This window comes from Homalodisca vitripennis, chromosome 6 (assembly GCF_021130785.1).
Source record: "Homalodisca vitripennis isolate AUS2020 chromosome 6, UT_GWSS_2.1, whole genome shotgun sequence".
NCBI classification, from domain to species: Eukaryota; Metazoa; Arthropoda; class Insecta; order Hemiptera; family Cicadellidae; genus Homalodisca; species Homalodisca vitripennis.
Window position 1 is genome coordinate 122,732,160 of NC_060212.1, and position 14,516 is coordinate 122,746,675.

General features: G+C 35.7%; 1 protein-coding gene across 4 annotated transcripts in view; it reads right to left on the reverse strand.

The window, feature by feature from the left end:
* The window catches only part of LOC124364890 (fibronectin type-III domain-containing protein 3a), a 181,572-nt gene that overhangs the window by 93,251 nt on the left and 73,805 nt on the right, over window positions 1-14,516 (reverse strand). Inside the window, exon 1 of one of the 4 annotated variants that reach the window (XM_046820693.1) lies at window positions 6,410-6,492. The exons of 2 other annotated variants lie outside the window; for them this stretch is intronic. The gene's annotated coding sequence lies outside the window, so the exon portion shown is untranslated. Of the gene's footprint in view, window positions 1-769; window positions 979-6,409; window positions 6,493-14,516 lie in introns of those variants that run through there. One more of the 4 variants, XM_046820692.1, reaches the window with a different exon arrangement.

A 14,516-nucleotide genomic window follows, 5' to 3' on the forward strand; every position in this document is an offset into this window, starting at 1 on the left:
ATTTTTTTAACTGCAAATTAAATCTTTAGGCAAGGAAACGCTGTAAAACTGTATATATTTAAAACCGGTTATATTTAAACTATTTTAAGTGTAAAATCATAATTGTTTATAAAATTAAATTAATGAAGGTAGTTGGTTAATCTCAATGTTTAAATTAAGGTTTAAAATTTAATGTTGTATGTTCGAGTAAATAAAGTTCTATCGCTTATAAAAATTCCGTTTTTGACGTGTATCATAAAAAGTTTAATAAATTTATGTCTAGAAAAAAGTTATTTCTAAATTAATATTCTCACGTATTTCCCATTAAAAATATGTAAATACATGCATGCAAAGTAGAGAACTAGTTTTAACTTCATATACATTTTAATCCAACTTAATTTACATTTCATTTCGACATTGTGCCACATCACTTGTTGTGGATACCACAATTATAATTTTTAAATATACTTAAGTTGCACTTAGTGGTTATCATGACAGTTTTGTCGTAAGAGGTTATCTAAACTGTCAACGGTGGCTGTTAACGACACCGGAGCAAAGTGCTCTTTAAAGATAAGAAGACTCAATTAATTTCAGTATTGACATGTTCAGTCAAACTAGTCTTCGTGAAAATAAACTAACACCATTTTTCTCCATTCTTAGTTGCAACTCATAACTGGTTTCAATAAGCAGTCAATTCTGGTTAATTAATCTCTTGGCGAGTTACAAATTTATTGAAGCAATGGAATGTAATTAGTAACGTCTTGCTAAATTACTAGTCTGACATACTTACGTTCAGTCGGTAAACAGATAAGAAATCCGAAACTGTTACAATCACTCAACTCTGAATTTGACGTGACAGGCGCACAGCTTGCGCAAAAAGTTCGTATCGCACAAGTTTAATGAACTTTACTTAGAACTCTTTTAAAAGGCTTTGCAAACAAAATCCAACTGGCAAAGTTCGCGGGTACGGTCCGCGGCTCGACTGAGATGGTCGGGTGCCCGAGCTTTGACGTGGCGAGCCGAGCGGTGACGGAGATAACCGAGTCCAGCCGAGAGGGGAAGGTCGGAATCCGAGTCAATGAACCGCTCGCCATCCGCCTCGCACCCCATGAATGGGTCCCTCACTTCCCCCGTGCCTTCTGGGCACACACACACCCTCGCCGCCCTCTAAATTATATTGCGGACAACCGATACGATACCATTCAGTCCTAATAGCGGACAGGTAACAGTGGAAGCTTTCAGGGCGTATGCTTACGCAGCGGCATTCCTTTCCCTTTTGGGACGTTCTTTGGCCAATTTAGAGCGGGCAGTGCATTTATTCGTACAGTAAATATTCGTATAATAAAGTTGAACAGTAAATAAATAAAATATATGAAGAATTGGGTGGGTATAAAATATATTGTTACATGTATGAAGTCAGTATTTATCATTAGGTCAGAGTCTACAGGCTGCAGAGTCCCAAGATAGCTGCGAAATAGAAAATTAAATCAAATCATTATTTCAGACAAAAGTACGAGAAATTGCAAAAGTGATCTCTGACATAAAATTTGACATACACTAGTGGGAATTCAAAATACATAGTTTGGCTATTCATAAAATAACGCATAAGTGCATTAAAGTCAATAAAAATATCTTTAATACCAATAATGGATTTACATAGGTACCATGGAAAAGTTTACTCAATGCGAATGTCCACCTTCCGCTTGGTGCAAAGTCTGTAACAGTTTCAGATCTGTGACGTTATACTGTGTACAATATATTTTTATGCCGTCGTACGAGTTTTCAACATTTATATCTTTGTGTAGGGGAACACTGCAATCAGAAAATGGAGCCCTTTAAAAGCTCGAAAGAGGCAACATTGCGAAATGTGATAACTGTACGGGACTTTAACGCCAGTGAAACGGTGGTATGAAGTCATGGAGTCGGAGTTAGACGCAGTTTTCAAAGGGTGTCACGCGTTCAGTTGAACCAAAAAGAACACTACGCAATAATGATCAGTTTATGGTACAGTCACGCCAGGCCGAGAGTGGTGCCTTGTATGTACCGACTCTGCTGACTTCAGCGCAGGGAACGATCTGTTTGTTTAAACTCAAATCATTTTGATAATCAAAGCTGTTTGTACCAATCAAGCTGTTAGTTTTGTGGCATTATTTATGAATGAACCAAAACCTCATCACAAGATTTGCTTGTGGGTACGCGGACAGGATATGTTGGTAGGTCTAACCAAACTGTGAAATGAAAATTTATTTTACTGTTTAAAATATGAGTTGTGATAAAACATTACTGACGTTGGAGATAAATAAATTTCAATCATATTTCCTTGTATTTTAGTGAGCAATTAGTACTTTAGATTTAGATAACAATTATTACACAATAGTAAGACATCGGAATCGTTTCAAGTTACCGTATTTATTTCTCGAGAGCCAAAATTCTAAAGGTGTTGTTTGAAAGGTATTGTGAAGTAAGCTAGAGCAGGGCAGTAGAATTGACCATCATACATACGCCTTGATATACGACACACATTATGCTGACTACTGTTTAATAGTGCGTTACCTAAAGTGTTATATAATTATGGCTAAATAAGAAAGTATAACACTATAATAGAGAAATCGTTCATAAAACTATTCATAAAATTAAATCGTTCGATAATAGAAGGACAATCAAGAATATTGTATACACCATAGTTAGTAAAAGAGATACAATCCCAAAGCGATGAGGAAAAAACACTTTATTACTTGCATTACACGTGAGTATTTTGCTGCTATTCTATTCTCCACAATTGTCCGTCCACGTTTCGATAACCGACAACTTCTAAAAAGCAACAGTATTCAATTTTTGTCTTACAACTTGAGCGTATTTGATTTTTTTTAAATTTTACAAGCGCTTCCGTAATTTAAGTCAATAAAATGTAAAAATAAAAGAGTCCGTTTTTTATTATTAATAATATTTAATGAATGTATAACCTATTGACTGCATTTTATATCGAGCAATTAATAGACGGATTATTTCAGTTAGTGTATAACTTGAAATATTGAGAGATAATATATTCTAGGTGAATAAGTGTGTTTGATTGAAAAGTGACCACTAATGGGAAAAAATTCTGACCAACGCATCGGTACGGCTAAGGTTGATAGTTTTTAAACTCAAGCCCTGTAACGTTCTATTCTGCATGTTCTTGAATATTGAACCAACTCCATTTTCATTTTATCGGAACTTCCACTAGGGTCTGTGGAGCCAAGCTCTGAGATTCGACACCAGAACCGTTTTCGCGGAGTGACTGCAATTGACTGGAAGGAATGTATTAAAAAACGCGTTTCTAGGTGTTCAGGTTTGACCAGGCACTTATTTGAGTTTTCCAATTATGCGAATTTTAAACGATTAGAATTAATTGTACTGTTATTAATTGTTACCATCATATGTTGCATGAATTACAACGAATGTAGCCTATGCATTTAATAAAAACGAGAGCAACGAAGGAGTAGAAAATTTCACAAGTTATTGATTGATTAATCTTAATAATGCCCCACTGGTATTTATAGTATAAAAAAAATCATATCTTGGTCTCTAAAGTTGCGAATATTATTTGAAAGTGCCTGTTGAATTTAATTAACTGTTCCGTGTAAACACTGTTTTGTGACAGAACAATCCAATTTTTAATAAATTTAACCACTAGTTTACATTTTATGGTGTGTAAATTCTCTAAGGAGTAACCAAAGTGTTTTCACACTGTAGATTTCAGTGATTAGTACAACATCAGATGAAGCAGTCGGGAAGGATTATGCTGGATTAAAGTTCGATGCACTTCTTTTGAACTAAATTAGAAGTTCCACCTCTAAATATTCTAAAGTATTACAAATATTTTACAGTTTATATAGAAAGAAACGTGTAAATAGTGTCATAGTATTAATGTACTATAAACTGTACAGTTTTAGCAAATTAAAAATAAAAGATAAAGTTACTATCTAACTTTTACTATAGATTTGAAGGCTGCCATAAAACCCATCTTGGTTGACTTTTGACAGAAGTAGGCTTCTCTGATCTGTGAATCAAGATCAAAATCAACTATGGAAGAAAAAATACTACGAACAAAGTAAATTGTAATAGTTATAAATATACACTTTTGACATATTTTCTTGATCGTGGTAACGAGGCAAACTCAACATTGGCGTCGGAAATATAATCCACTCCAACCAACAATGCTCATACACGTTGCAAAGCCTACGAAATTGCGGGCGATGCCGCGGGTAACTGCTAGTGTTATTCTATTTTCAATGTGACGAATATGGAACCTATAGGCGTTAACCATCTGTATCAAAATTATAGAGGTATAAAGTGGCATCAAATCATAAATACTACTAAGGAAAGGTGCAGTCATGCAGATAAATGGTCATTTCACAGATATTCTTTGTCTTGTAATAGCAACATTGGTGATTGGAGTTTATAAATCATTAACAGTAGAGAGATAAGTGGTAGCATATCAACGAGCGAGTAAGCAAGGGAACTGGGAAGAGAAGGGAATGTGGGGGTTCTGGCGCAACATACTTGTGCAATAAGCACCAGTCTCTGCACCATGCAGCCAGCGTAACCGTCAGCCCCGTCTACACTGTCACATGGCATACCAGACTAACTCTTAGTGGTTCAAACCCCACGTTAATTCTGTCAACATAGACGGAAACAAGCAAGGACAAGAATGGTGGGAGGAAGACAGGGAAACGTGTACTGGGAAGGTTACCACAATGTTGAGATACTTTTTCATTTTCGTAGGAGATTATTTATACTCCAACAGCATTTTTCATGAGTATTCTGAAGGGTATTTTAGGAGAAAACGGACCAAATCCCATTCAAACATTGTATTAGCTTCCTTCCGAGAATTGAATCTGTGTTTTAAACTTCTTTCCTCAAAATGTTGCTTCCATCCACTAGGAAAAAGTCAAATTAAGACGTTCCTACAATTTAAAATAGGAGGCCTAGTGAAGAGAAAGTAGATTCTTTTAATAACATGTCAAATCCAATTTTCATGGAACAATCCCTGAATTAAAAAAGTAAAAACAAAAGATTATTTAATACTTTTAACAATATGAGGTGGAATAGCGGTATGGCATGAGCAATACTTCAAAGGAAGCACCGCGAATCACAATATCCTATGTATATATATATTGTGTGAGTTTAAAAATATGGCAAAACCTTGAGTAGTAAACGAGACCTACAATAAGTATTTTAACCGTATTCCTTTCCCAAAGAACAAGAAACAGTACGGACAATTTTGTTTTGTGTCTTTCAATTAGAAAACCGAGAAAACTAGAGAACGCCATACATTCCCCTTACGACAAGAAATACTGAGAAAAATCTTACAAATAAATTTATTCCGTTTAGAAAACTATGTGAACCTATTTTTCGCCAACAAGAAACAGTGAGGAAAATCTTCATTAGTATTTTCATAACTTATAAACCCAAACTCATACATGATATATGCAGTAAAATAATAAATAGCCTTGCAATACAGAGGGCACGAAAAACCTAAGGTACCATAAAATTCGACTGACGAAAATGTCGAATATAACATGGGTTTTGTGGTAAACCAGTTCTAAGCTTTTTTAGTCCTAAACAATTTGATAGATTACCTAAAATTTTCAAAATGGAGTCCATACATTTATCAAATTCGGCATCAATGTCTCTAGTAATTGCTGTAATGCTGCAATTTGTAAATGTTCTTAACTTTTAGCCCTTAGGTTATAATAAACCAACCGATCGTTTTTAATTATAATGATGTAACTTTATTAACTTACGAGTTTGGATCTAAAGCACACAAACAATATATACATTACAAACCAACTGATACATATTAAACGGCTACAGATAAATTCATAGTGCTTTAGTATCGCACCCTAATCTTCGGAATCTTAATTTTATTACGATGTATCTATTATTATTTGGTTATGGAGATACTATGAACACATCGCGGTGAAACAGTGAAATTCCTTTCGTAGCTTTTTGTTATGCAATAGAGAGGAATGGAAAAGTAAGTCTGACACAAAAACTATCTCTGCAAGTAAGTATGCTTATAAGCCACTTTAGTAATTTTATTAAAAGTCTACCCTGACTTAATGTATCTAAATATGTTTCAGTTTTAAGGCAGTATATTACTATAACTAAGACATGAGTTCACATGATGCTGAAATAATTTTCACCGAGTAACTATTGTGTACATATATTAACACATCACTCAAAATCAAAATTGTTAATGAAAATGAATTAATAATAAGACGTAACACAATTGTAGCGTGCTACTGTAGTGAGACTCTTGGTTAATGGATGGTCCACGGCACTATGATCGGAAATGTAAAAGACAATTGTGTTTCAGTTCACTCTTGTATGACTACAGAATGTAATTATCTAAAAACTAGGAAGACCAATGAGAGACGCAACTCACTGTGAATTTCGCCCGACTTTGACGCGTGCCTTCAGAAGTCAACAGAGTCGATAGAAGTGTGTTAAGACAACGGAGACTATATCAGTATAATAGGCCATTTAGTTGGTATGCAACAATATGTTGTCTTGATAACGCTACTTACGTTACATAATTAATCCAACCATCATTACAGATGAGAATCCGATTGTCTTTCACTTTGCAGAAAAAAACATCACCCCACTAAAGTTTTGACATAATAAACGGTAATTTTTTAACACTTCAAAGATGTTTTGCTGACGAATCACTCAATTTTACAAGCCATTTTTGTTAAAATAAGCATTATTAAGGATCCGATCGGACTTCTAAAAGTCATGTTGTTGTAAGGCCGCTTGTCCGCGTGTGTGCGATAATTTGATAAAAAGTTCCTACAGACTTCAACATTGGAAGATACGTCCCGATTGGTCCAAAGAAGATCTTCATTGATTTTGGAGTCAAAAGGTGAAAAGGCAGTCCATGTCCATTCTTCTATCTGCCAAAAACATGATAACTCTTTGTAGAAAGGTTTTAGGCACTTAAAAGTTGGCATAGGAGGAGTTGGTCTAAGGAAGAACTAATTGGTTTTGGTGGCTAAAGGTGAAAAGGCAGTCCGTTCTTCTATCTGACACTAGCATGATAACTCTTTGTAGAAAGGTTTTAGGCACTTAAAAGTTGGCATAGGAGGAATTGGTCTAAGGAAGAACAAATTGATTTTGGTGGCTAAAGGTGAAAAGGCAGTCCATGTCCATTCTTCTATCTGCCAATAACATGATAACTCTGTAGAAAGGTTTTAGACACTTAAAAGTTGGCATAGGAGGAGCTGGTCTAAGGAAGAACTAATTGCTTTTGGTGGCTAAAGGTGAAAAGGCAGTCCGTTTTTCTATCTGTCACTAGCATGATAACTCTTGATATGAAGGCTTTAGACACTTGAAAGTTGGCATAGGTTCCTGTTAATCGAAAGAAGAACAAATTGATTGTGGTGGCTACAGGTGAAAAGGCAGTCAGTTCTTTTATATGTCACTAGCATGATAACTCTTGATATGAAGGCTTTAGACACTTGAAAGTTGGCATAGGTTCCTGTTGGTCGAAGGAAGAACAAATTGATTGTGGTGGCTAAAGGCGAAAAGGCAGTCAGTTCTTCTATCTAACACTAGCATGATAACTCTTGATAGAAAGGTTTTAGACACTTGAAAGTTAGTATATACGTTCTTGTTGGTGCAAGGAAGAACTTAATTGATTAACTGATGGCTGAACACACAATATGCAGTCAGTACTACTATTATATTAAGACATGTCATAGTGTAGGCTACACCTGCCAAATTTGGTTAAAATCCTTGTAATAGAAAGTTGCCCAGGACTCTCCGACCATGTTTACCCGTATTCGTATCTTGGTTGTAAGGGACTCTTCATAAGCAAAGTTCCCAAAACAGTGTTGTCGACAATTGTTGTCACCCCGAGGCTCTGCCCCTTAGACACCAAACGAGTATCACTCTTGGGTTAAGACAAATGCTTGGAACGTTCATACCAAATTTGGATAACCTCCGTCCAATAACCAAGGATCCCAATAGATCGGCTGTTTCACTAACCCTAGTGGAAGTCATACTCGATTGATATCTGTCCTTGATCTTGGAATAACTACAGAATCTCAATGTAAATTTTAGTTAAGATATAATTATAGGAATTGGTGAGTATTCTTTTTATAACACGGCTCTAATATTCTCGATCCTATTGAACTGAATAATGAAACTAAATTTAACTTTTTTCAAGGAAAATATTGCTCTAAATTTGGTACAAAAATACAGCCTCTGTAGTGTTTTAAGACAGACAGACAAACATATTATTGTCTGTAAGAGTGTTGTGCTTCAGTACGATTAGTCATACAGGTTTCAAACCTACGGCTACCGGCGATGTTTTGGACTACTCGGTGTTTTCCTCTTCCAGTCCTGATAGTGGAAAGGAAGGAACCTGAGTCATCAGTGTATCTCACAACATTCCGGACGTGTGTGGTCCTCGGGCACATTCCAGGACATGCGGCTCCTCAGGTAGACTTCGGTAAATAACACAAGGTCTTCCGTCACGCCTGTGAGCGATTGACAACCTCCAGGAAACTATAAACGTTGTATCGGGGTGAATTGTTCTCTCCTGGGCCACTCCTGGGCCACGAGGCCTCTACGAATTGAACAATTTATTGCCGTGAAGAGGGCGATGCGACGCGACGTTACAATCCAATTCTCTGTTCTGCCCAAACTTCTGATTCTTTATTAGTAAATATCCTAAGAAACAATAAAATAGTACCATTGTTTCTTAATATTAAAAAAGTTCCTCCATATCCTACTCTCCTATACATTTATTTATATATTAGTATTTAATAAATGAAAAACCTATTATAGATCAATATATGTTATAATGGACTATTATAATTTCTATCGTAGTCATTGGTGCAACCAGTGAAAGCGTTTGCAAGAAAATGAAACGTTTTTGTAAATATGTTTCCCAACAATGTATTGGATTAATAATTGGTGGAGTTGCCGTAAAATGGTGGATTTCCAGCATTTTTTTTGATTAATTGATGTACTGCCATAAAAAGGTGTATCCCCATCAACGTATTGGATTAATTGGTGTATAAATATCGATCAAGGTTTATAGAAGTAATTAATAATTTATTTCTCTAAAAGAAGAATTTATCATTTCGCGAAACGTCCTGCACCAAAACCTTTTACATTGGGTATCAATTAATAAATTAGTTTTAAATATTTTTTATAAACTTGTTGCGTTTGGTTGATGTTGCTGTAAGATATAGGTAACTATTCTTAAATGTGTCTAATTGAAAATAATTTTGTGCAACTCAAAGTGTTGGTCGCCGAACTTGTGGTGTGTTCTAGTGATCAGTTCATATATATCCAGCCTGCCCATGGGTGTTGTTGCCACTTGTTCGAGTGACTCATTTCCCTCATTTTCCTTATAAGAAGTCCATAATAAAACTACTAAAATGTGTCGAACATAAACCTGATAGTAACATGTGTATTTTTCCATTCGCAACAACATCTCATATTTAAAAAACTCATACAATTAATTTACTAATTAAATACACTAGCAAGTCCTATATCACTTGATGAGTACGTGTATATTGATATTACGAAATTCATAAGTACAAGCTGGTAGAATAAGCTTTCAATTTTGTACCGCTATCAATCACAAAACTGTCTGCACAAAACTTTAGACAGCAAATTTAGAAAATCTTTCGAGTACAGAGACATCCTTGTGAAAGTTTAACGACTGAAAGGTATTGGACAGGGATCTTTGTAGATGATCTTCATTCACTTAGTTAGGGACTAACAGAGTAACGAGAGCTGATTATATGGTTGTGTAAACATGGTGAAGGATCTGTCACTCACCATGATAAACCGCAAGTGAATGAAGTAGTGAAGCATGTCTCAGGAAGCGACTGCACCTTACTTGCAGTTCCGGCTTTCACTTGTGCAGCATTTCCCCCTGTAGATCATCGTCAGCACCACGTCGTCCAGCCAGTCTGCAGACCAACAGCTACGGGGCAGATCGACCGATATCTTTGATACCATCGACAGCTTTGCTAACTTCATCTTTCCCACACTCTTTGATAAACACAGTGAAGGGGACTGTATGCTTTATAAAGAATATCGAAATATTTTAATATTTTGAGCATACTATTCATCTATTGTAAACTATCAACGGATTTATCATCTTAAAAAGTGCTTCACGTAAAATTAGATACCAATCGTTTACATTGAAATATTCGATATCCCTACGTACGTTTTTAGAAAATTAGTTATATTTTCAACGATAATGGTCGATAACTCGGACAAGAATAGGGTACTCTGATTGTTGGTATAAACATTCGATAATTTCAACTTAAGTAGAGAGAGATTAGATATCTTTTATGTAAATTTTGAGAAATTAAATACCTTAACGTGTTTCCTTTAAATACTTGATACTCTTACCGTGTTTACAGAGATATTCAACAGCTTCAATGGCCATTTTGAGAGATACGATATCTGTATAATGATCACTGGAAATTTTGACATCTACAAAGAGAGATTTGATGCATTTAACTTTTTAAAGACTTGACACTCTTAGTGATGTTCTTAATAGATTAGAAATCTTCATCACAATAAATAGACTATTTCAACATAAATCATGAAATCAGGTACATTCAACATGAGTTTTAGAGTAGGACGACCACAGATGAAATCTAAAAAGAGATATTTAATTGTGTATCTAATGAGAAAATGGATAAAATACTTGGAAAAAAATGCCTATACATAACAGTTTTCTTCTTGAAAATACTATTTTCATATCGGAGGACCCAGCATCTTTACATCACGAACAATGAGTTATTTTATTACATACTATTATACATTAAGAGATTTTTAAGAGCTGCAGACATATTTGTAATCTATGGGGTTGCCTTTCAAATTCCACCATGTGATCGCTTCTCGGTGAACAGCTGAACCAGGATTTGCCCGACCGGTAACCAACTCCTGGCAGTAGGTTGTGCTGTGGTCGGGCAAGAGGCAGGACGGCGGCGGCGGAATGTGAAAGGTTTCACCTTCAGCAAGAGAAAGTCGGTCCGCTCGGCACAGACAACAACAATAATTGCACTGGAGTAGAAAGGAGATCAGGCTGCTATTGGAATAACAGTGCGGCTGGGCTGGCTTCAGCTGCGGCGACCCACTACCTTATCGCATCCGGGCAGTTCAGCCGCCCTCGCAGCCCTGGGCGAGCGGCCTTGGAGCCGCTTGTGTTCACAATACAATAGTTCCACTGTATCCAGAGAACATCCAAACAGGCATGAAATAGCAGAATGACAGAAATAGCTTAACAAAAGCTACTCTGCTACTTACAGTCAAGAAAGTTACTATAAACCTTAATCTCTGCAGTAGAAAATCACCAACGAGAATACTTGAATCATCACAAATAATGATTTCTGTTGTTGAAGTTCTCCATAAGAAATATCTTCTGTAATTCAAAGCCATCACAATCTGTACCTCCTCTGATGTGGAATTTCACCACAAAGAATAGTCACTGTAGCTTAAAGCCATCACAATCTGTACCTTATATTGCTGAAAGCTACAATAAACTGGCTCCTCTGATGTTGATATTCACAACAAAGAATAGTCTCTGTTACTGAAAGCCATCACGATCTGTACCTCATACTGCTGAAAGCTGCAATAAACTGGCTCCTCTGATGTTGATATTCACAACAAAGAATAGTCTCTGTTACTGAAAGCCATCACGATCTGTACCTCATACTGCTGAAAGCTGCAATAAACTGGCTCCTCTGATGTTGATATTCACAACAAAGAATAGTCTCTGTAGCTGAAAGCCATCACAACCTGTACCGTATACTGCTGTAAAATACAATAAACTGGCTCCTCTGATGTTGATATCCACCACAACAGAATAGTCTCTATAACTGATAGCCATCACAACCTGTTCCGTATACTGCTGTAAACTACAATAAACTGGCTCCTCTGATGTTGATATCCACCACACAGAATAGTCTCTGTAACTGATAGCCATCACAACCTACTGTACCGTATATATTGTACCGTATACTGCTGTAAACTACAATAAAACTGGCTCCTCTGATGTTGATATCCACCACACAGAATAGTCTCTGTAACTGAAAGCCATCACAACCTGTACCTTATATTGCTGAAAGCTACAATAAACTGGCTCCTCTGATGTTGATATCCACCACACAGAATAGTCTCTGTAACTGATAGCCATCACAACCTGTACCTTATACTGCTGAAAGCTACAATAAACTGGCTCCTCTGATGTTGATATCCACCACACAGAATAGTCTCTGTAGCTGATAGCCATCACAATCTGTACCGTATACTGCTGAAAGCTACAATAAACTGGCTCCTCTGATGTTGATATCCACCACACAGAATAGTCTCTGTAACTGATAGCCATCACAACCTGTACCTTATATTGCTGAAAGCTACAATAAACTGGCTCCTCTGATGTTGATATCCACCACACAGAATAGTCTCTGTAGCTGAAAGCCATCACAATCTGTATCTTGTATTACTGAAAGCTACAATAAACTAGTCCTTCTCTTTGTTGATATTCACTACAAAGAATAAATTTTAATAGTCTCTGTTGCTGAAAGCCGTCACAAAGTTGAAAGTCTACGATGAATTGTTACTGAGATTCAGGTATATTTTCTAGTGAGCTGTTCTCTCCTGATCCATCACAATTTTCTTTTTACAATGGTTTCTGGCGTTTAAAGACCACGAGAAATTAAATAATCGGGTTTTAAAAGTGTACTGTTAAAAGTACGGTTATCATAAAATGTTAAAAAACTGTAAAAAAGATTATTACACGTCTCATTCGAAACTGTTTAAAAAATTCATTGACTCTAAGGTTAATACTGAAAATCTGAAAACACAAATGTTCTCTCTCGTTTTGGAATAATTGAATGACAATCAAACTTCACTTCTCATCTTATTGAAATTTCAATTCACTCATCAAGCGCTGAAACATTTATTACAATCTGAAAGGTTTGGATACGTTTTTACTATTGCATAAAAAGGTGAAGACTAGAAAATTATTAGCAAAAACAAATTATTCTACATATTTAATCTGGAATGAATTCGCAATATAACTAAGGTATTTTTGCGATGAAAATATTAATTTAGTAGCAAAAAAGGAAGATTTACGGGTCTGCGCGGAACTCGAATTGCTATATTGTACATCTCAATGCAATTTTCGTCTTAGTTAGGTACTGGGTAATGAAACGCGCCATTCTATCGCCCTTTGGGTTTTAAGGGAGCATTCCAAATCGAACACAGTGCGATGGTGTTAAATATAGAGTACATAATTTAAACAAGAACACACTTCAATGACTTCATCCTCTTAACATGTTCTTCAAAATGTGTTCATCCAAATTCCTACACATTTCAAATAATAGATGCTTTAGAGTGTTTTCTAAACAAATCCAATACATTTTGCAAACTATTTGTGGATAACACTTTTCTATTCATTTAGAAATAAAAAAAACAAACAATAAAATCATGCAGTATTTAAAGTTTTTAACATTTCAAACCATCCACCAATATATGGCCGTGTATATTACGAATTTTGAATTTATTAGGAAAGTGGAATAAATATAACTTTGATTACCTCCCCTTCCCGAGCAGTCATCATACCCATTTCTGAGTAATTTTATGTAAACAACTTGGAGGACACCAACATGCCTGTTGATTTGTTTTCAAGTATGCAAAATCTAATCTAGTTTCATTTATTATTTAAGACTTACAAGTCCCACCGTATTTTCATATTAACTGATGACGTCATCTCTAATGACGATTAACTACATGTAATAATCACAACTGTTTTTAATTCTTTTTTAGTATTGTTATTTTTAGCGGTAACATTTATTTTATATGTTCAAAACTTAATTTAATTCAAAGTTGTATTGGATTACTTAAAAAGATATTGCGAAATTAATACAGATAATTTAAGTTATCACTAAAAAACACTGTCTGTGAATACACGCGTAGTTTACAGATCCTTCCCTTTCTACGGACATTTGTTGCCTTTCTCTTGTTAACTAGAGTTGCCAAAAACATCTTGTTATTTCCTTACACAAAGACAGCTATGGATAATTTAAAGCTTCTAACGCTATCGTTTTGCTGTTATCGTGTGCACATGGGGTCACAGAACCACAGAAACATGCACTTATAACACAAACAACGAAGAACCAGAAACAGAAACCACAGAAGCATGCACTTACCTATAACACAAACAACGAAGAACCAGAAACAGAACCACAGAAACATGCACTTATAACACAAACAACGAAGAACCAGAAACAGAACCACAGAAGCATGCACTTATAACACAAACAACGAAGAACCAGAAACAGAACCACAGAAGCATGCACTTATAACACAAACAACGAAGAACCAGAAACAGAACCACAGAAGCATGCACTTATAACACAAACAACGAAGAACCAGAAACAGAAACCACAGAAACATGCACTTATAACACAAACAACGAAGAACCAGAAACAGAAACACAGAAAGCATGCACTTAT